General features: G+C 48.1%; 3 non-coding genes across 3 annotated transcripts; 1 reads left to right on the top strand and 2 right to left on the bottom strand.

The window, feature by feature from the left end:
• Nucleotides 1-19064: 19064 nt before the first annotated feature.
• TRNAI-UAU (transfer RNA isoleucine (anticodon UAU)) lies at nucleotides 19065-19164 on the bottom strand. The gene is made up of 2 exons: nucleotides 19126-19164; nucleotides 19065-19100 (listed from the first exon to the last, which is right to left on the bottom strand). It is a non-coding gene; the product is annotated as a tRNA-Ile (tRNA).
• A 1296-nt stretch (nucleotides 19165-20460) lies between these two features.
• On the bottom strand, nucleotides 20461-20559 carry TRNAI-UAU (transfer RNA isoleucine (anticodon UAU)). The gene is made up of 2 exons: nucleotides 20522-20559; nucleotides 20461-20496 (listed from the first exon to the last, which is right to left on the bottom strand). It is a non-coding gene; the product is annotated as a tRNA-Ile (tRNA).
• A 403-nt stretch (nucleotides 20560-20962) lies between these two features.
• Nucleotides 20963-21062, top strand: TRNAI-UAU (transfer RNA isoleucine (anticodon UAU)). Its single transcript has 2 exons — nucleotides 20963-21000; nucleotides 21027-21062. It is a non-coding gene; the product is annotated as a tRNA-Ile (tRNA).
• Nucleotides 21063-21613: the final 551 nt, after the last annotated feature.

The raw sequence follows: 21613 nt of genomic DNA, 5'->3' as shown, positions 1-21613 counted from the left end.
GTGGCCACAAAACGCCGTTGTAACGTCCACTCTATCAGTGTGGCAGGCTTTGTGTTGGCTGTTGGGTATCCAATGGGCCAGTTGTACTTGATAGTGATGGTTTCGATGTATTTGTTTGGGTGATTTGTTTACATTTATTGTACTTTGTACTGTATTGTTTGTTGTACTTTGCACTGTATTGTTTGTTGTTGTAACGTTCTTTCCCGCACCGGCTGAACATGTGAAAAAGAGCTTTATTGCTCATCAGATTCCTCCAGTATAAATACAAATTCTGATTCTGATATTGCAGTCATATGTTGTGGTCAATGTTTGTACATTGACGGTAAACATGATTGTGATGTTTAAATTATTTTAAAAAGTACATAAACTATTTACAATAACAATCATGTACAATTTGTATGATATTTTTTTGTACAGATATGTAATATTTTTCAAACGTGCAATGGTTCATGTAGCTCCCTGCATGACAACAAAATAAGAAACCCATTCTAAGAGTTGGTGAGGCTCTCCTGAATCATAGGCTTGACGTGTCTGCATGGAAATGTCTTTTGCAATACTATTAAATACTGCGTTATTAATCTTCAGCTTCTCTCAAAACTACATAATCGTCATATTATTTACATAAGAGTTCTCCACCATCGATGCAAACAGAATATATTTGGCCGAATTAGTTTTTTTAATTCAATATCACAGTCAACAATTAACAAAATATATATGTGCTTAACTGTACATTTTTTCTAACAAATTACAGATTTTAAGTGCTAGTGAAGGAAGCTTTTCCAACTATTTATTTATTCGAGTTCCCCCCCCCCCCCCCGTGTGACGTGTATCTTAGTGGGTTTCGATTCCAGACCTGGGTGAGCAAAGCCTATTCCATTTTTCCACATCACTTTAGCCTTCTCCAGTCACATGTAACTTACACCGCAGCGTTCATTAATTAAACATTCCCGCTGGCAGTTGTAAAAATCCGGACTGGGTTACCTGGAGTGGTTGACCCACAGTTGGATTCAGAGCTTGCTGTAGAGCAGTTGGTTCTTAACCTGTGGTGCACGCACCCCCTGGGGGTGCGAAATGCCCTTTCTGCGGGTTGCGAGACATGGCCAGATTTCAGGTAGAAGGTAAATAATCGAAACACAAATTAGGTACGGGCACGTAAGTACAACTGAATTTCTTGATTTGAAGCTTTCGTGACTGCAGGAATCCATACTCTTTGATTCTTTCGGTGAAGTCACGTGGGTAGAAAAAACCAATAGATCACGACGTTTCGATCGCAACGCAAGCAATCGTCATCAGGCGGAAGAAAGAGGAGGCGCGCTGCGAGCTTACATTGACATGCTAATCACATTTACGCAGTACATTTACATGCAAATTTCTCACTTTAACATCACTAGCCCCCTACCACCCCCCAGTTCGTTTATGACTCTGGGGCTACGGCCATCTGTAACCTTTAAAAGCAGCCTGCGTCAAAGAGTACAACTACTTTGTTTCATCAAACCCATGTAACCATTAACATCATTTGTTGTTTAACGTTTGAGAACCAAAAGGATGCAAGGTTGCAGTAAAGGTTAAGAACCACTGGCCTAGAGGTACTTGCCTTTTTATCCGACGACTCGCTAAGGATGAATGCCTACAACTGTCCCTAAGCGCAATTAATGTAAATTCCCGTCCCTAAGAGCTGCACGCATATCACCTTTAATCGCTACACCCTAAAAGCTATTGTTCGTTTCATAAAGTTAACATCGAATGCCGCAATTGAATAGCATACTTATTCCACTGTATATGTTAAAACGTTTAAAAGGTAAAAAAAAAAATTGATTTAAAGCTTTCGTGATTGCAGGGATTCATATTCTTGGTTCTTTCGGTAAAGTCACGTAGAAGGGAAACAATAAAACAAAAAATATATAAAACAATAAAATTCTCAACACGTTTCGACTGCAACACAAGCAATCATCATCAGGTGTGAAAACCACACCTGATGATGATGATGATGATTGCTTGTGTTGCAGTCGAAACGTCGTGAGAATTTTATCGTTTTTTTAATTGTTTTATTGTTTCCCTTCTACGTGACTTTACCGAAAGAACCAAGAATAGGTAAAACATTGTTAGCTAATGATATTTTTCCAGCAGATTTTGGTTATGAAAATCCTTTAACATTTCCGCCATGATATTTCATACAAAAGTGTAACATTTTCTAAAAATGCACAAAAATGTATCTAAAACAATTGTTGTCGAGTCCGCCTACCAGGTCAATTAAGAACATACGAGTGTATAATCATCACGAGCATCAATCGACTGTAAAACAGTGACCTCGGGGGATGCTTTCCGCGAGTAATTCCTCCCGTCTTTAACCCCCCCCCCCCCCAGCTCAACCTTTCCAACGAGATGTGCGGTGTAGGGCGGCGTTGACCCGTGCCTTTTTTGGGGACCCACGGAAGCTAAGTGCTAATGCCGAGACGGTCCAAAGGGGTGACATTTAGCGCTCGAGCGGATAACCATTGGCACGGCCCTCTTGTCCAGCCAAACTTCTTCCGCCTTGCCGCTTGCAAAAGCGCCGAAAATGAACGGGGCCCTCCGTTTCTTGCGGCTAAAACTGGAACGCCATGGACGACGCAGCTGTAGCCGACTCTGCCAGACCACCACACCACCCACCAAAAACTCCACCGTGTACTTTTAATTAGAGTCGTGAAACTCCGCAGAGAGGCAACGCTCTCAAGGTGTGTTTTGTTGTTGTTGTTGTTGCTGTTGTTGCAGAAGGTTCATCTGTGCGAGTAGACGTGAGCGGTTGATGCGCGTGAAATCCGACTTTGTCTGGGCTCGGATGCTCGCCTGTCAGCTGGATAGAGCAGCACGGAGTGCTTGGCCGATGAACCTGACAGCAGCAACGCATGCTTCTCTCTCCCCACCACCACACCGCAAGCCTTAAGGGTGTTAGAGTCATTTACACTCAATCTGCTCATCTTAATGATAAAATAATGACTTTATGCATAATTAGGCCTTAAGAAAGCGAATGCAAACACGGTAAACACTGTGTACCCAACACTGCGCCTGCCAGGATCGATAAGTCCGCTCTGTTATCTTTTCGTTTCTTCCTCGCGTGCATTTGAAATTAGAAAAAAAAATCATAATAACCGAATCGTAATAATTTCTCCAGAAACATTATGTAAAATAAGATGCGTTTTAAATCCGATATGACGTCGTTTGTAACTTGGCTGCAGGCGTCCTTTGTGAGCCGTAGATTTTATATCCAACATAAAACGTGTCGTTGTCAGGTGCCCTCCGGAACATGCGCGATTTGGGGAGGCCTTCGCCTAGCAGTGGATCGACCATCGTTGATAGTGTCCCTGGGGTGTAGCGATTAAACAGATTTGCATTAGAGCAGCTCAAACATACATTTCATGCATGTTGAACTTTTTTTCGCGCCGTACGTAGTCACCCTTGTTAATCGAAGGAGCTTGTAAATCATAGATACATTCGGTGTGCTGTACTCGTGAGGAATTGGCACGTTCTGTTTACGTGACAAACCTTACTAATTGGCTGTGTCGGGGGGTGGCGAGTTTTAACGACGCCTTTATATATTTACGCGATCTCGCCCAAAAAAAAATCTGTATGAGGGATGATGTCGGTCGCGAAAGCCTCCTACGTGGTAGACCTCCCTCCCTTCCCCAACTGGCGAACCGACCGGCATTGTGTCGTGTGGTAAACACAAAACAACAACGACAACAACAACGACGCAACAATACGCTGACAGGGCAAGGTTGAGCACTGGCTGCAGCAGCGGATTGACACAAAGGGATTGTCCTGGATATCGCCTTTCCCTTTCGTCGAGGTAGCACACGGTTGCAATGGGGGGGGGGGGAGGGGGGGAACAACACACAATCACGTTAACCTAAAAATGGCTCTCACAATCATTTCAACACAGAGAGAGAGAGAGGAGTGGAGAGGGGGGTGGAGGCAGTGGGGGGGGGGGGGTGCAGCGGGGGCGGTAGGCTCAAGTGCCAACTTGAAAGGGAGGTGGGGGGACATGAAAACGAACAGAGTGGGTGGAGGGAGGGAGGGAGGTCACTTCAAAACAGCGCGTTTCAAGGTGGGCGTTGGAGCTGTGATTGAAGTCAAACATCGCTCCGGAGAGACAGGAGCGAGCGGTGTGGCCATATTCACGCGTCGGTCGGCGAACAACTGGCGCGGCAGGGCGGGCGGGCGGGCGTCGAGTGGCGATTTACTTCGTCAACTCTTTTTTTTAAATGGTTTTAGGCCCCTGGGAGGGTGGCCGGTATTTTTAGTTTATTTTACCCCCACTGAGCTGCTATGTAGCTCTTTTTGTTTTCAGAAGCGATCAGGTCCCAAATGATAGCTCAACCAAGTGGCTTATTAATCATCGTGTGGAAATTTGTAGCAGGCAAATATATACTGAAAATGCGTGACGTTAATTGAAAAAAAATGTGGAGGGGAAAATCCAAGAGGACCCGGAGAGAAAAAATCCATCTCCTCGCAGTGCCCCTTCCACCACCGCTCTGTGTACGTCGATGCGACTTTCAAACGAGATGTTAACTACCTCGTCCGATACACAGGAGGTCGTGGGTTCGATCCTGACCCTGACGCCTGCTCTATAATTGGAGTTTGCGTGTTTCTCTCCCTGTGGTCGCGTGAATTTTTCTCCGGGTCCTCCGGTTTTTCCCTCCACATTCAGAAACATGCGTTCAGAGGATTTGGCTGCTATAAATTTTCACACGATGATAAGCCACTTCGTTGAGCTATCATTTATGGCCAGGTCGCTTCGGAAAAATAGCTATATTGTTCAGTGGGGCCTTACCTGGTAAAATGTTTTTTTTTTTACAGAGCAGTGTATAGCATCCAGTCAGATCGTCGTCTTCATCTTCGCTGACCTGGCACGTCACTGCGCAGCATGCGCTGCGCTGTGGTCGTTCCTGCCCATGGGTCCTCCCCGCAGACGAACTCAGGCTAGAGTCGTTCTGCCACCTGCGAAATAGTATCAACTAAAATATATACAACAACCGCCATTCGCCACTAAGTGGCGGTGATGTCACCACGACCGCTTGTGCCAGGCCATGTGCACCTTGAGGCCACGTGAAGTGTCGAACATCCGCTGGCAGGAAATCATGGGGCAGACCCAGGCGCCACGGGTCGACTGACTGAGATGACACAGGCACACACAGGGTGCTTCAAAAAATGTTAACACTTTGGAGAATTTTTCAACTATGCCACAAGAATTGTGCTGCCTCCGGGCTCTGGAGACCACCTGGAGGAGATTCCAGGCCACGTGTTGACAATGATGGCGAAAAAGTGAAGACTCGTTGACTTTTAGAAGCTATGAACATATGTTTTATCTGATATTCTTCCATTAAAAGCGATAGTCCCATATAAGTGTTAACATTTTTCGAAGCACCCTGTATAATGAAGGCACCGATAGCCGCTGCTTACTTTATTTCCAACAAATCGGATAGCCCAGGGTTTCCCAATCTCCAGTCTTCGCGTTTACCAATTTACTCCCCGTTCAAGAACAAATTATCCCGTTCCATGCTGCACGCGCCCGATGATTGGCAAAAACGCCCCAGGTGTCACGTTAAGCAATCAACGCCGCGCGCGCGCACGCTGAGATTCAAATCTTAATTCGAATCGGCCCTCCGAGCGTAGACAGCGTTGAATGTTTAGCGCGGCACGTGGGGGGCGTGTTTGACAAATCATCGGGCGCGTGCAGCGTGAAACGAGTTGATTTGAACGGGGCGTAAAAATTGGTAAAGGCGAAACGACGGCGCGTTGTGGGTCGCGAGGGCTGACGGGTTGGGACTACCTTGGGGGGTAAGGCAGTCGGGGGCGACGGGCCTACCCAGGCCACGCACGCACTCAGGCGTGCGGCAAGAGGCACACTTCAGGAAATCTCGCTTCAGTCGGCCCGTGCTCAACGTTACCCAAAAGACGTCGTCGCTGCAAGCGTGCTAGAGTTCCCGTTGTCACGTCGCGGAGCCGAGCACGCGACGCTAATTCGGAGGCGGCGCGAATAAAAACGTGAGCCCGGAGTGGCGCTCGACGGCGATGCTGGGAATGGAAGACGCGTCCCGTAGCGATCTCGCTCAGGTTATTCTGGCTTTGTCTTTCACAAGTCGAGAACTTCCACCGCGAAAATATGGCACGACGTCAACACGGGCAGTCTGTGTGTGCGTGTGTAGGGGGTGGTGGGGGTTTTGCTTGGTGTGTGTGGATCGATCCGAGTGCGTCGGCTCACACCGGTGATATTACTGGTCATTTGTTAAAAATGAGCTTCATAGCTCATCGGATTTCTCCAGGATAAAAAATATATATATATATTTTGATTAGAATGCGTCCCCTTGCCCTGGGAACTACATCGTCTAAAATTTAGATGATCATTTTGATCACTCGACAAATTGGAAAAAACACGAAAATTGTCGGGAAAAACATAAGCCTCGCCTATTTCCGCGTGTGCCACTGGACGGGAGGTAATGGACAGAGCTTGGTGATATCATTGTTTCGCTGGGCGTGGCTTGCAAGGGGGTTTCCCGCCTTCGAGAAGCAAGGTTATCGGGGTGGCCCACTTCTTTTTTGTGACCCGAATGATCAGTCTCATAAAAGTAGTCTGCTCGTTAATTCAATAGATTGACTACCTCATATCATCGCAGCTGTACCTGCTACGCGTCGGCAACATTTCGGTATTGCACAATCTGGAAAGCAGGTGTTTTCTGTGCGCACATATTGCACGATTGTGTGAAAATGGAAATTTAAAAATGTTTAAAGTGCACTATCTTAATTTGCTACGGAATTTAATGTCGTCATTTTCACTCCGTTACACAATTTAAACTGAGAAGTAAGTGTGCTTGGGTGTGACTACGTCCTGGCTAGAAAGCACGATGGGCGTTTGATTGTCAAGAAAAAATGTTTGTGGTTGCCAGCAAGGAATGGAACGCATCCGAATAAGGCATCCACGGAGGAAATGGAGTGATTAAATCGGCTGATATGTCCCGGTACTGGATTGATTATTATAATCACATGATCGCGAGCTAGCGGTGCATTGGAGGCAGTCTTCATCCAGCAGTGATAATGATTTTAACTCGGTTACAACGATAACTGTAATATCAACATTACAACGCCTGATCAGTTTGCGCTGATGTATGAATATGCACAGCATCTGTCCTTAAGTCACCTTTGAAGCTTTAAAACAAAAATCTATATTAAAGCATCTCTGTCCATAGTTTACAACACATCTGAAATTTCGCTCCACCCATGCCATGGCCAGAGATATGTAAAGCCCTTGCCTGGTCGGCTTCTCTCGCAAACGTGTGCTAAATTGCTATGGTTTCTCCGGACAATTCCACAGTGGCGTTGCGTGTACACGAGAGGGCTAACACGAGCTGCTCTAACCTCCGACATGCGGTCTAACACGGCCAAACAGGCCTTCTCGACGGCAAGCTTCACATTTATTCTCGACAACGATCGAAGAAAATCATGAACTGATGCGCAATTTGTGTTATACTGCCAGACGGTCAAAAGGCAGCAGTGCTCTTGAGCGTTCAATGTCAACTCGCACTGTGGGCGTTAGGTCAAACACGCCCAGCGTTTTTTTTTTCTCTCCCTCTCTCAATTACACAACTGTACCGCACGTGCATAATGCGTTCCAGCTATGCGCGGTGTCATTGCACACGTGGGAAATGCATTGAACGCGCAAGAGCACTGCTGCCTTTTGACCGTCTGGCAGTATAACACAATTTGCGCATCAGTTAATGATTTGCTTCGACCGTTGTAGAGAATATAAATAACACAATAAATATCCAGATAATACACCCCCTTCCCATGTAGGTCCCTGAAATTTAAACATTTTTAAAAGTATTTTTTTTATACTCCATCAGCCTGCGTGGCCCATCTGGGAGTGCATAATTCCAGTAGCATCGGTTCAACACAAGCAAACCATGGACTCGTTCCAACGTGCAGTGTCTCATCAGCAGTCAGGCCTACTTGAACCAATGCTGGTTAATTGCCCGACGTTTAAAGGCAACTAACTCTCTATTAGATATAATTATTTAAGTAGGCTGTCCATCCAAGGTATATTTGGTGTAACTTGTATTATTTATCTTGATTTGAAGCTTTCGTGACTGCAGGAATCAATACTCTTTGGTTCTTTCGGTAAAGTCACGTAGGTAGAAATAATAATAGATCACGACGTTTCGATCGCAACACACGCAACCGCCAGCAGTCCTGCTGTTCGTTTCACACCTGATGACGGTTGCTTGTCGAAACGTCGTTATCTATTATTCTTTTTTCTGACTACGTGACTTTACCGAAAGAACCAACGAGTTTGTATTATTTACCTTCGCAGATGTATGTAATCCCAAAAAAAAAAAACGCGGAGAGGACAGCACATTTATGAACACTCCATGAAACAAACATGAACAACATACGACAGACAACGTGTTGCCGTGTTCATGCGCGTTTTTGTTGTTGTTGCAATTATTTTCACGTGGAAAAGGAAGAAGGGATAGAGGGAGGGAAATATTAATGGAATTATTATCACATTGTCTTCGTATCCTCCAAAACCAGATAAACTGCGAACCCGGAGTGGAGGCTGCATTAAGCTCGGGTACCTTATAAAAAAACATTTCGCGGGCAGGTAGTTACACTAATTTCCACAAATGCATCCACGGACAGACATCACCTTCCTCAGGTGATGTGCACACACTCACGCCTTTAATACCCTGGCAAATAATTTAGTTCGTGTCACGTGAAGCGGCTTAAAAAAACACACACACACAAAAGCTGCTGCCTCCTAATTCTGCGGTCTGCACCAGGTCCGTGTTGCTTCGTGTTATCGTCGTGTTATCGTCGTGCATCGACGTTAAACCCTCGTGGGCTGCCCGAGGGCTCTTTCGCGAACTCCCTATTCAGTCGAAGCGATTCGCTGGGGGCCTCAAAGCACGTTCAGCACGCCCGCTCCGTTCCACCACGGTTGAGTTTGGGCCCACTCCGGGGTTTACGTTGCGCCGTGCCCGGAGACGTTCGTCAAAGCGTAATAAAAAAAAAAGTTGCCCGGATGCTGATTGTCTTACCGGAGTGGAATATATCACGCGTGCGTCACAGATGCACAATATCGGTAACGTATTAAATTGCCCCGCGATGTTAATGCATTTCCATTGTAAATGAATAATGCAGCACAGACATTAAACGTCTCCGTGCTGAAGGAGAGGACTTGGAGCAGGGATACGCGATGCAATGCTATCTGCTGTATAGCGTGTGGGTGTATGAACGATTATATGACTGTTGAGGAGTTGTGTGGCTTTTTTTATTCAACTTTTTTTAATGAATTTTTTCTGTTCCCCCTCCCCCAACAAATGTAAAATTTTCTGCCGGCCGTGTCATTTCACGGAGCTCAACGAACTCCCATTTGGAACTATCGCGTCATCTTATTGTCGGAGAATAGCCTCTTGAAGATGACATCACAGCACGAATGGGAAGTCCTTAAACAACCCTTCAATTCACACTGGGTTGCATAACTCTTCGTTTTAATCCGCCCTTTTGTTGAATAAAACATGAAAACAAAGAATTAAAATAACTCGTCTTCAAGATGGTTCTGTTTGATCCTTTGTTTGAATTCAGGCAGCTGGCTTGCTGTAATTGAACTGAGATCTCATATGGAACGAGTTGATTGTCTCTGCACAAAAAAAGTCCCATTTATATTACATTGGGTTTTGTCGAAAGTGAAACTGAGAATTCCCAGGCACGCGGTGAACATCTCTATAGCATGGCAGGCGAAAGTAAAACAAAAGCACCGGGGCCATAGTGCGTGTGAATAACAAAATAAAAGTTCACTTAAAGGAATCTCCCAAGTAGTTCTGTGATATCATCTTCCGCAGGCCGCTGTCTAACACACGGTGATGCACTGTTCGCCGTGAGGGCACTGAATGGACGCCGCTAACATGAGGCCGAGCCTCTGCAACACGCGACAAGAACACTCTCATCGCTCGACAATCTACATTTAAGATAACTGAGCAAACAAAAAAAAACTGTACAAACGGTAAACAAAAAATAGAACGTACAAAATGAGACGTTAAAACGAGACGGAGACAACAAAGAGAAGACTTCTCGAATCGAATTGTGACCCTCGGCTCACGTCAAACTGATGGAGGGAGCAAAGTATTCAAAACGCACAAAGTGCAGAGTCCTCCTGAAACGCAGGCAGGTTCGCAAACGGCTCCGAACGTTCTGACGCGAGTTTTCCACATTAGCCGCCTTGGGGTGTGACCCAGGTAAAGGAGATTAAAATACGAAACGCAAATGACCGTTTCCAGCTCGGCCCAAATTGCTGTTTGCGCGCATGAGCAAAGTGGAACACCTGGTGTGATCAATTGTTGCTGTCGCTCGCAAGCGTGGAGTCGCGTTTCTCGAGCGAACTACATCGCCGATGAGAAGTTTCCAGGGTGTCACAGTCCACGAGGAGCCACTTGCCCGCGTGACGATTTAGTCCCCGAGAATCCGTTTGAAAAATCGACCCACGCCTAGAATGTAGAGAGAGTGCTGTTTTTTTTTGTCATCACCATATAAACGCAGCCATGCAACGAACAACAAATAAAGGCGCAGTACCGTAATTGCTGGTTCGTGCCACTGTTTGACGACGGGCCTCCACTAGAGGGAGCCTTAGAGAGCCCCTTCAGAGGGCATTTGGCCTACTCTTCCACGTTGAGACGGCACGGCGATCGACTGAATGTGGTGTACCCATGTACACTGCTGGGTGGACGGAGGCGGTGGTGAGAACACATTCCTGCGGAGGGGGCTGGTAGGAAATTTTTAAGTAATTATGAAGTAATTATGTACGGATATTTAAGCCAAACTTGTTAGGTTCGTGCGCAGAAGAAAACAAAATAAAAAGTGTGCAGAATTATAAAACGACGCCAGAAAGTTGCAGTGCAAAAGAGGTCGCACCAGAAAGTGCAGTGTATAATCCCTTGCCTCCTATGAATTAATCCCGGTTGGGCTTCCAGTCCATATAAGGGCACCACGGGGTGACCAGCCCCTCCCCATCTAGCCCCACCCCATCCAGCCCCACCCCTCCCACCCCCCACCCAGCCCCACCCAGCCCCTCCCCACCCTTCCCTCCCCACCCAGCCTCTCCCTACCCTCCCCTCTCCACCCAGCCCCATCCCTCCCACGTGGACAGACATACACAGACATACACAATTAATCCCCTGCCTCCTGTGAATTAATCCCGGTTGGGCTTCCAGTCCACTACGTTTCCTACCAGTATTAAGCAATTTGCACCGTTGCTTCAACTGCTGCACCGGGATAAATGCACCGGCGACCTATGGATTGCAAGGCCAGTGGTCTAACCGTGATACCCCGTGGCAGCATCCCTCCAAACGAAACTAACGAGCACTCGTGGACAGCGAAGCAGAATGTCGGTAGCCCAGCACAACTATTGAAGGCAGACCGGAATACAATTTTGCGTGTTGTTAAATAAAGAGGCAGGTTGGAATGCTGTTGAAAAGCTGAACTTTAATATAAACAATACCATAGCGATAATGAAAGTGCTTCATGTGTATTCGCATGCCGCTATGATATATGGTTCAGAAACTTGATTATTTAACGAAACGTACTGAATAATAAATTAAAGGAAAATTAAGTGTGCGCCTTTTAGAGACAAATAGGAACGCGTGGATTAGAGAACATACGCAAGCCGATGACATCGTCCAAACAGCAGTGGAATGATCATGACCGAGGATCATGATGACGTTGGAGCGCTGGCAAAGTGATACAAAGATTCCCCCGTGTAGCCTGAACAGACTGTTGGGGCAAGTGCTGCTAGCGAGCACCTATGGAGGCCAGAACGGCACACGAGGGGATGGGTGGCCAGCACCACGCCCGGCCGCCTTTGTCTCCCCAGTGACGATGTTTACACCGCATCAAGTACTCATTTGAGGCCCAGTCGACATAGGGGAGGCCCAGGACCGGTTCAGATAATCGTCACTGATTATGGCCGTGAGCGGGAATCGAACTCGGGTCACCAGGTTCGTAGCGTAGCGCGCTAACCGCTACACTACACACGCACACGCATTGATCGCTATGAACCAACAGCAGTGGGTGATATGCAAACCGGGCTAGAACTTCCCCTCCACCACTCACCCACATTGACCAGCGTGGTGAAGTATGGTCAAGAAACCCACGTGACCACGATGCTATGGGGATTTCTTCATCCGACGGTGGATTGAACGCAAACCCTCCAACGTAGTATTTTCACTAAAACATGTATTTGGGACAACTGATTTCAGCCGAAGGAGTTGGAGCCAAATGAACCCTGGCTCCTCCTGCTATATGGTTCAGTTCTTTGCAAATGCGGCCTGTGCCCTGGAAGATATCTTGAGAATCGGACACTTACAAGAAATAAATCAAAACAACATGTACCCGTGCTCGAACAATTTTGAGAGGAACTCAATGTGGTCCCTTGACTCGTGCTCCACTTATCACATCAAATCGCTGGCATAATCGTCATCCCCACACTCATGGCACTGGGAATTGAGAGGCATTTCAATCCAAGGGCATTGCTCACACGTTGACTTGGCTGGCTTCCCTCGGACAGACGACTTTCCGAAACTGAAGTACACATCTAAGGTGCTTCGGCCACCAACACCAATGCCGTTGATTGGCCTGGTGTTGGTCTGGTGCTTGCCGACAGAGCAGCAAAGCAGCCTTTCATGCCAGAGCATTGATAGCGAAAAGGCGGCTGTTAATGTCGCGTGAGATCACTATGCTGCGTGTGTCAAGCGCGCAGTTTCTCTGCGTTCGGAGGCAGAGGTGTCACCAACTCACAGGAGTTGAAACATTCCTGTGAGTTGGTGACGATATTATTTTAGTGGCGATACTATTTCATGCAGCAGCAGCAGCCGCTGAATAAATGAGTCCATCATCATTTTTGCAGAAAGTATCCGAGTGTGTGTCCTTGTTGCCTCTCGTGCTGTTTCTGCAACGTCTGCGTCTGTAATTGCTATCGACTCAAACCAAACTCAATAATCATTGTTCGCGTTCAAAATGTAATTTAGGTAATATTGCAAACGTTAATATAATCTAGAATTAATAAATATATTACCACAAGACGTTGCCGTGGTGTAACGGTTTAGCACACGGGACTTGCAATCCAGAGGTCGCCTTTCGATCTCCCGGCCTGGCAGTTGCAAGTTTCTTACACCGCCGGCGACTTTGTCCACCCAACAGTACGCGTGGATGCACCGCAGTGAGCAGATCGGCAAGTCGCGTGCGTGGAGTAAAGTGTGGGCTGCTCGTACGATCCACGGTGCTTCAAAAAAACGTTAACACTTTACACGGGGCTATCGTTTTTTAATGGAAAAAAGAGCGGGTCGTACACTGTCACGTGATAACAAATGTAACGTTAATAGCTTCAAAAAGTCAAAGAGTCTCCACTTGTTCGCCATCGTTGTCAACGCGTGGCTTGGAATCTTCTCCAGGTGGTTCTCCACATTTCTCGTGGTATTGTTGCAAATTCTCACGAGTGTTAAAAAAAAAACGTTTTTGAAGCACCCTGTATTTGAAGACGTCCGGCCAACGTAGAATATTCGGCCCAAAGATGCTCAGTAGGGGCTCTCTAGGACTTTCCCTCTCTAGCGGAAAGCCCTTCGGCCAGCAACGCCGTGAGCAAAGCAATTGCAGGTCTGCCCTTTTACCCGCACACCTCAGACAAGCTGTAAAGTCACCCGAAACCAGGGGAAAAGCTTCCTATCCTGCACAATGGAAGCTCTTATAACAACAACACAAAATCACCGACGGCCGCACAACTGCAAATATGTGGTGATAACCGCTCGACGCGGACACCCAAAGGGACGTCACAGCGCACAGCGCCGGTGCACGGAGGGAGATCGGCGATGCTGGATGCGAGGAAATGAATCAGCTTTGAGCAGGAGTCGGCGGGCCAATGGGTTAATAACACGCGGAAGTGGCGCTATTCTAACGACGCTGTCACGTGCGTGGAGCAAATGCGTTGTTGGTGTTTCAGCTCGTGTAGGAGCCGTCACCGGGGATCGAACCTTGCCACAGCTGCGGCGTGGACTACGTTATCAGCATCATCATGTGCCCGTAGCTGTGGTGCCACGACATTAGGAATATGCTAGATTCGTCAATTTGTTGACAATGAAAATTCGGACCATGGAAGTGTGCAAGCGTAGAGGTTTGATAATCCTCTTGGCTCGATAGCTCGCGTCCAGTCACAAGATATTGATCTAAGCGTGGGGGATAGTGATGTCTTTATCAGTGTTTCTTTTTTTTTGAGTCTCACCAGGAATTCATTAATCTCCACGTGGCGTGGTGAAGTCATCAGTATGGAGCACCGCATCGCTCTCTTTGCACCGAGCCGATGTGTCGATACTGCGTAACGGTGCATTGGCGTGCGGCAGCGATGATCCTCGGAGACACGCTGTGATGGTGATGGTTTGAAAAAAAAGTTTCAGTTTAAATGTCAATACAACTCATTGTGACACGTGCGTTTTAATACGAAGACGAGATGATGGGCTAGATGTGCCGCTTATCGCCACGCTCGGCTTTGTGAAAATGCCTCGCAATCAGACATTGGCTAGGGGTAAAATGTTCGGGCATTGCAACGTGCCAAGAGGATCATCATCAGCCACGATCAATCCACTGCTGGACTAAGGCCTCCCAAAAGCCATTGTCGTCTCTCAGTCCTGCATTGGAACGAGTATAATTACTTGTCTCCCATGCAAAACCACACTTTTATCAGGAGGGTTCCTGCATTGGGATGTTTGGCCAAAACCCAATGGCATTGCGTAGTTTTAACAATCCACCGAGCACACTGCACGTGAACTGATTTCATCACTCTATCTCTGCAATGGACATCCTGTTGGGCATGCTCTCTCCTTTGGCTTCGGGTCTGTCGTTAGTCTCAACCACTGCCGTCATCTCTTTGGGTGACTTCACCTGCCCTCACCTGGCTGAGGCTTTGCAGCCTGCTCCTGGTAATCATTGGAAAGATGTCATCAACCAAGTCAAACTTTAGCTGCCTTATAATTGTACAGCCATTTCCATTTCTTCCATTTGGTTGCTCTCGTTTTCGATAACCGCTCGCCATCGCCTCTCCTCCCCCCTAACCCCCTGCAGCATAACAAAAAGCGGCTTAACTTAGCCCCCCCCCCCCACGGCCCATCCTGGCTCCTCCCACCCCCCCCTCCCTTAACCTGTGTATAATCTCGGGTATCTTAGAGCTCTCTTCAATTGATACAGCAATTTTGCTGTGACTGTTCCACCTGAAGACGGAAGCTTGTGTTGCCTCCGAAACGTCGTGATTTAATTTAGTTTTCATTTATTTTATTTTACCTACGTGACTTTACCGAAAAAACCAAAGAGTATGAAACCTTGCAGTCACGAAAGCTTCAAATCTACAATTGCCCCTGGTAATTCCTGTTTGCGCACATCACAGACCTACACTGGAAGTGTGGAGATTGAATGCCTCGTGCGGTTCCATGGTATTTCAGATAAACATTGTATCGAGACCTGGGTCCGGTTTTGATATAATTTACCGATGTTAGCTGTGGTCAGGAATTGAACTCAGTTAGCCAGATTCATAGTACAGGACATCTACCACTGTTCCGACTAAAGGTTCCCTCTCGAAAGGCTTAGCATGAGACTCCCAAGTTATTTTGTCATGCTTGAGATCACATAGATCGAGTTCAACTCGTTTTGTTTTCGTATATCAGTGTGCTATCCACTGCGCAACCACTCACCACGCATACACATACGCATATACCGCATCCTGCGTAACGCGTCCCACTTTTTCCCTTCTGCATTTGAAAGCAAAAGTTTGGGGTGCGTCTTGTCGTCCGGTAGGTGCGTGTCCGTGGCCATGTTCGTATAACTTCATTGACGCTAGTCACAAGTTGTGCGCGCGTCTTATTTTCCGGAGCGTCTCATAATTATCCGCAGATATACGGTTCAAATCACACGGACACACACACTCACCCTCCCCCCGTCGTAGACTTGAATCCCGATTGGCGAATGCGTGCGTGGAGAGTGATAGTGTAGCGCTTGGCGCGATGCGCTACGAACCCGGGCCACCCCGAGTTCTATTCCCGCTCACGGCCAACACCGGTGACGATTGTCTGAACCGGTCCTGGGCCTCTCACTAGGTCGACTCAGCCTCAAATGAGTACCTGCCGCGGTGTGTCAACATCTATGCGCGGCACGTATATGGTGAACTTCTTTCGCACCGTGCGCAGCCAACCAACCGCGATAATCGGAGACGACACCACCACCGGGGAGACAAAGGCGGCCGGGCGTGGCGTTGGCCACCCCCAGTCGTGTGCCCTCGCCTGCCTTCTTCACAGGGGCGGTGGGTGATGCTTTGCGGCTGCGCCGAGGCAGCTCTGATAACAGCGGCCACGGCAGCAACAAAGCCCGCACCTGCTGACGGCCGATTAAGGCTGCTGGTGGTAGCGCGCTGTGAGTACACACGGGGAGGAGAGGAAGCGCGGAGGGAGGGCGGGCGGGCGGGGGGTCTAAAAATAGCGCCGAGGTTAGGGGGAAGGGGAGCACAAAATAAAATGAGTAATTTATCTGCGACCTTCTTGACACCACGATTTGTCCGAGCCACGATGCTAATCGAGAGGCGAGGGGCGGGTTTGGGCGGAGGGGAGGGGTAGTGGTTGAACACGTGTATGTGTGAATGAACGTGGGGAGCGGTAGCGTAGCGGTCAGCGCGAGAAATTCGGCGGTCGGAGTTCGATTTCCGCTCATGGCCAACATCAGTGACGAAAATCTGAACCGTTCCTGGGCCTTCCCTAGGTCGACTCAGTTTAAAATGAGTATCTGGTGCGGTGTGCAAGCATCGGCCACTCGGGAGACAAAGGCGGCCGGGCGTGGTGCTGGCCACCTGCCCGCCCCTCCTCGTGTGCCGTGCCTTCATAGGTGCTCGCTGACAGCATTTGCTTCTACAGACTGTTCAGGCTATACGGGGGATCTTTGTCTTTGAAAGTTGAACGTCCTCCGTACGTCTGAGTGGAAACACAATAGCATGTATTAATACGGGGTGATCAATCCATAGATTGCCCACCGAGATGTAATATGACACTTTTTTTTAAATCCACAGCGTGACCGAATATATATTACGTTAGGCACAAAGTGCATCGTGCACAGTTGGTTAAAGATGCAATGCGTGGATGGAGGTGGGAGACACGGGAAAGATTTGAATGAAAATGTTGTAAAGAGGCTGATCCATTTTTCCAGATACCTGAAATAATATTAAGAGGAGGGCAATTATAACTCCAGCACTGCACAGTATTTAGCGAGCAACCTTTGAAAAGCATCTCGACGTCTCTGCCAATTTTCGCTTGAATCTCTTAACGCTTTTTTTCGTTGCTCAAAATAGCCATCGTCTTCGCAATGCATTATTCAATCACCTTGATAAAGAGGGTCATTGGAAAGCAGTGGGGTATCTGTATACGGATCACCGTGTGTGTGTGTGTGTGGGTATCAAACGTTTGGGGAGCGGTAGTGTAGCGGTTAGCGCGCCGCGCTACGAACCTGGCGACCCGAGTTCGATTCCCGCTCACGGCCATCATCACTGACGATTATCTGAACCGCTCCTGAGCCTCCCCTAGGTCGACTCAGCCTCAAGCGAGTGCCTGGTGCGGTGCGTAAAAATATCGCCTCTAGGGTGACAAAGGCGGCCGGGCGCGGCGCTGGCCACCCACCCCCTTGCGTGCCGTGCCGGCCTGCATAGGTGCTCGCTAACAGCACTTGTCTCAACAGTCTGTGAAGGCTACACGGGCGGGGGGAGGATCTTTGTCGTTTAACATAACGCGTAAGAGCGCGGCGTGACATACTGAGATGATGGGGATGCATGTTGGGAACCAGGTGCAAAATAAGACACGTTTCCATAATCATCGACTTTCTTTCTACTGCTGGAGGAATGGATATATCTCTCACGTGGCTATCTCCTTTAAAAATACAATAAAAAAAACATTTCAAATCAACTCGGGTCAGTCTCCATTCACAAACGGATCGATGTCTCTCCACACTACGTGATCTGTTAATTTGTGCTTCACTGCCAACGAACTATCACCAAATGATTTGCTCCACACTGCGACTTTACGTCAGTCACTGCTTTTTTAATCTTTACCACCAACACTGCCCACATGACGTCAACACGCACGAGGCCGGCTCAACGCTGTGGGATGCGGGTGACGTCACGCAAATTTGCACGGTGACGTCGGCACACGACTGGTGCGCTGTGGTGACGTCACCGCGCACTCCGGCAGGCAGGCAGCCAGCCAGCAAACCTTAAAAAAATAGTATACTGTATTACTGTGTCTATGATGTGATACTTCACGCTATATTCAGTGCAGGATGGCGAAATTGTTTGGATGTAGTGGGTGGTGGTGGGGAAGAAGGGCAGCATCTGATTCTGATGTTTCAATTAATGTTCGGGAATCGAACTCGGGTTGGCCAAGGTTCACAGGTGCAGTGCGATAACTACAACTCGAAAGCCTCCTCTCTCGAGTGGAGATGAAAACATGACCCAGTCTGTCCAGACGAGTTGGTGGTTTAAATAAAAAAAACAATTAAAAGTGTCACCTCGGCAAAGGGGGATGTACATGTAAGAAACGAGGTCGATTACAATTTGTTTTTACTTTACCAGGTGTAAGGTCCACTGAGCTATACCTCACAAATGTAGTGGGCTTATCATCGCGTGGGTAATTTACAGCAGCTGCATCCTCTAAACGCGTGACGTTGAATCTGAATGTGGAGGGGGGAAAAAACACGGGGGACCCGGAGAATAATCCACGCAACCACGGGGAGAGCATGCAATATACAAGGGTCAGGGTCGGGATCGGTGTAGAACCCACGACCTCCTGTATACCGTGCGAGGTAGTTAACATCTTGCCACCACGGAAACCTCAAAACGTCACCGCACCATCAGTTACGTTCTAATTCTCAAAATATTTTAACCACCGATATTTAATCGATGACGCGCATCTACGAGTTATTTAATTTAGACACGAGAGCAAGACGCACGAAAAAAAACACACTCGTGTTCCAGGTGAGGATCGAACTCACAACCTCGGCATGCCTCGGGGCAGCAGGGCACTGCGCTATAAGTACCTGCGCGCTAACCGATTGCGCCACTGGAGCTGCGTGCTCATTGCGGTGACCGCGGGCAGATTTCCTTGGCTCCAACACGCGTTGTGTCCTCGGAAGCGTTTCACGACGCATAATCGCGTTGTGAACGTTGCGTTTTGACGTCTTCGCCCACGGCCGACGACTACGAATCATTTTAGCGCTGTTTTTTTATCGCAACCCTTTCGTGAATTTTGCTCGGTTTTATCTCGAGCATAAGTCCCTAACAGCAACACATGGCTGGCTTGTCTTTGCCCCCCCCCCCCCCCCCGCCCGTGTTACAGACAGATGGGGTTAACAAGTTAATGCCGACAACCCAAGGTTGCATGGGTGAAAACGCACGGGTTGGAAGTGCGTAGACTTCGCGCGCATGTTAAAAAGAGAGACTTCAAAAACCTGCCACTGACCAGCGTGGTGAAGTATGGTCAAATAAACACCAAGACTCGCAAAGCGTGGGGAGGCCGTCATCCATCAGCGGATTGACAAAATGGTACATGTACAGGTTGAAAGGGGAATGCTAATTATTTATTCAGAAAAAAACTTTCATGAGTCACAAGACTTGTTTTTAGGAGGGCCCTGTATGATTGGAATGCTTTGTTAGAGGTTAACCGGGGAACCCGTGAATGCAAGATCCTATAGATATATGTGTGTGACACTCAACTCTGCTATCTTGCTGGGCACGCAACCTCACACCTACCAACATCCGGCGAGACCCGGGATGGTCGTTCACCCGTCCATCCAAGCAAGCAAGCAAGCACCCCTGGACCCAAGCTCAAACCACCCGCTTGGCTAACGGCATCTGACGAGATCGGGCGCCTTGGGGGAGATTTAGTCGACGACACACGGCCGTCTGAAGGTCGTCGACCGACTATTAATACAGTGTCCATAATAGAGGTTTTTGGGTTAGATCGCGTAAATATATAAATGTGTCGTTAAAACCCGCCACCACCCGACACAGCCAACTAGGAAGGGTTGTCACGTAAACAGAACGAGGACAATTCGTCCCTAGTACAGCACTAACCCGTGTGTTGGAAGCCTACGTGTTAAACTATTATACAGTGTACTTGCTGAAGTTGTTCTAACACAGGTGTCGGCAACCTGCGGCTCCCTTCGGGACTAACTTCGTGACGTCTTTTATCAAGGAGCCACCGTCTCGTTTTCACCACAGAGTGTATCGCGGCTCTCGATATATTGATTTGTTTTTGTTACCAAATTCGCAAAAAAATATCTCTGCTTCTTCATTTGGTTGCCGACCTCTGCTCGAAAACCTCCCCCCCCCCCCAATCGAATTGACGATTTTTACAAAAGGATTGCTCCAGGTGAGGATCGAACTCACAACCTCGGCATGGCTCGGGGCAGCGGGGCACTGCTCTATAAGTACCGCGCGCTAACCGATTGCGCCACTGGAGCTCTCTGTTCTTCAGCTCAACTCCAGCCCTCGTGTGCATCAGCGGCATCTTGGGTGACGAACAAACGCGTGGATGGGATGGGATGTGTGCGTCGTCTCACGATTGCGCGAATTTAGATGTTGCACAAGAGACGGGAGGGCAAAGACGTGCTATGAATTTTGGGGACGTAGGTGACGGAGTGCTCTTGCCAATAACATCTTGTAATCTAGCAGCGTCGGACTTAATTCATATCCTCATCCTCAATATCACTTCTCCCCCACGCTCTTAACCCACCGTTGCACGTCTGCAGCAATTCGCGTCCTCGCGAGACGACGCGCACACATCCATCCCATGCGCGTGTCTGTTCCATGATCCATGCTGTAGTTGCTGCACGCGAGGGCTGGAGTCGAGCTCAGGCATCGAGAGCTCCAGTGGCGCAATCGGTTAGCGCGCGGTACTTATAGAGCTAGTGCCCTGCTGCCCCGAGGCATGCCGAGGTTGTGAGTTCGAGCCTCACCTGGAGCAATCCTTTTTTTAATAATCGTCATTTCGATGTTTTTATTTTAGAGCAGAGGTCGGCAACAAATTTACAAGAAGATAATTCTTTTTTTTCCGAATTCGGTAAAAAAAACCAACCCAATAATATCTCAAGAGTCGCAATGCACTGTGGTGAATAAGAGACGGTGGTCTCTTAGTAAATAACGTCACGAAGGGAGCCGCAGGTTGCCGACCCCCTGTTTTAGAACAACTTAAGCAAGTAAATTGTATAATTGTCGGTCGACGACCGACATATCCCCCAACGCGCCCGATCTCGTCAGATGTCGTTAGCCAAGCGGGGGTTTCAGCTTGGGGTTAGGTGCTTGCTTGCATGGATGGATGGATGACCGACCATCCAGGTCTTGCCAGATGTTGGTAGGCGTGAGGCTGCGTGCCCAGGAAGATGGCAGAGCTGAGTGTCACACACATATCTACGTTACCTTGCATTCGTGGTGGGTTTTTCCCCTGTGTTTGTTCGTCACCCAGGATGCGGTTGTGCTTGGGTAAGGTGCTTGGGTCAGGTGCTTGGGTCAGGTGCT

Source organism: Petromyzon marinus, chromosome 6 (assembly GCF_048934315.1).
Source record: "Petromyzon marinus isolate PM22_M1 ecotype Great Lakes invasive population chromosome 6, UKy_Petmar_22M1.pri1.0, whole genome shotgun sequence".
In the NCBI taxonomy this organism is placed as follows: Eukaryota; Metazoa; Chordata; class Hyperoartia; order Petromyzontiformes; family Petromyzontidae; genus Petromyzon; species Petromyzon marinus.
Note: the sequence above shows the minus strand (reverse complement) of the source record. Positions and strands in the feature narration are given on the sequence as shown.